Genomic DNA, 1,403 nt, shown 5'->3' with positions numbered 1-1,403 from the left:
AATGTTTTCCTCCTGTCAATCAGAACCTGGAAAAGGAGAGATGAGGAAACTTTTTACCATCTTTCTTGGCCAGGTACCACAGATAGAAGCCTGGGAGAAGCTGAACTTGGTGAGAACTCTTACCCTTTTCTGCTGCATCTTCCAGTTCTCCCAGGATTTCACCTGTAGGTCCCGGAACAGGCAGGATGTCTCTGTTGGCCTCACCTTGGGTGCCAAATTGTAAAGGAGGAAACATAATTTCTGTTCTTTCCCTTTTTAGATTCTTAGACAGTTGAGACATTCTCCTGAAAACAAAAGTCAGATTAAATAAGTGAGAAAAACAAGCAGAAGTTTATTAACACGTGCTATACCCATCACACAGGAAAGGTCTCAGTTCAAAAGTATTTCTCAAGGCAGTGGCTTAGGGTCCTTGTTTAAATACTATTTTAACAAAAAGCCATAAATCCTACATAGTGACAAGACAAAGAAGAAAATATCATCAGGCTTCCAAAAGTTGGGAAAATATGGGAAGGTAAATTGATGGGGAGAGTAAAATCTGCTCCTAGAACCTCTGGAGCTCTTGCGTACAGGATCTGTCTCTGAGCGTGTTGTGCTTCTCTTTCGCAGCACGTGCACGAAAGTTGGAACAATACAGAGAAGATGAGCGTGGCCCCTGTGCAAGGATGACAGAAAATTAAAAAGCAATAAAAAAAAAAGTCTAGTTTAAATTTCAAAAATATGTACATTTTTTTTAAAAAAAGAAAGTGTGTTGTAAAAGGAGCTTGTCCCTAGGTGGGAAAAGCAGAGAGGAGGGGCAGAGTCTGCTCCTGTTTTTTAAACTTTAACTTTAATTGAAATCCCCAGTATGTTAGAGAGAAATACTTTGGTTATAATTCCTCTTTCTCTCACACATGTATTGGAAGCTCTGTAAAGGATGGAAGACTTGTCAATCATCTCTGTGTTTGCATTCATAGTGTGTGACAAACAACTGGCACTAAGTAAATATTTGTTGAATGAATAAGTGAACACATGAATGTGTGGTTTGCAGTATGCTCAGTTATCCTAGTGGCACCAAATATAACCTTTCGCATAAGACCAGTATCAAAATTAGTCAATATTTTATGGGAATTTATTTGCCACACAGAAATCATTTAATAAATGCGAAACCCTTATTTGAACCACAAAAAGAAAAAAAAATCACTCAAGAGGGTGAGGGAAATGAATATAAATTTAACAAACCTCACCATAGGGTTTTAATTATTTAATGATTTAATGAGTCAGAGAGTGGGTGAGTGCGTGACTGATTGCTTCATGGAACCCATGGGGTTATGAGAAGGGACTGGAGTTAGCTAGAGACCAATACTCTTAATTTGAGAAATACTTAGGGGGTGTCTACTTAATGCCAGGTGAAGTATATAGTAAGA

General features: G+C 38.2%; 1 non-coding gene across 1 annotated transcript; it reads left to right on the top strand.

Annotated features, from left to right (window-relative positions):
• The first annotated feature begins 589 nt into the window (after positions 1-589).
• Positions 590-698, top strand: LOC120367432 (U6 spliceosomal RNA). The gene has a single exon (XR_005581822.1). It is a non-coding gene; the product is annotated as a U6 spliceosomal RNA (small nuclear RNA).
• The last annotated feature ends 705 nt before the right edge of the window (positions 699-1,403 follow it).

The sequence above is a fragment of the Saimiri boliviensis genome, chromosome 12 (assembly GCF_048565385.1).
Source record: "Saimiri boliviensis isolate mSaiBol1 chromosome 12, mSaiBol1.pri, whole genome shotgun sequence".
Lineage (NCBI taxonomy): Eukaryota > Metazoa > Chordata > Mammalia > Primates > Cebidae > Saimiri > Saimiri boliviensis.
Note: the sequence above shows the minus strand (reverse complement) of the source record. Positions and strands in the feature narration are given on the sequence as shown.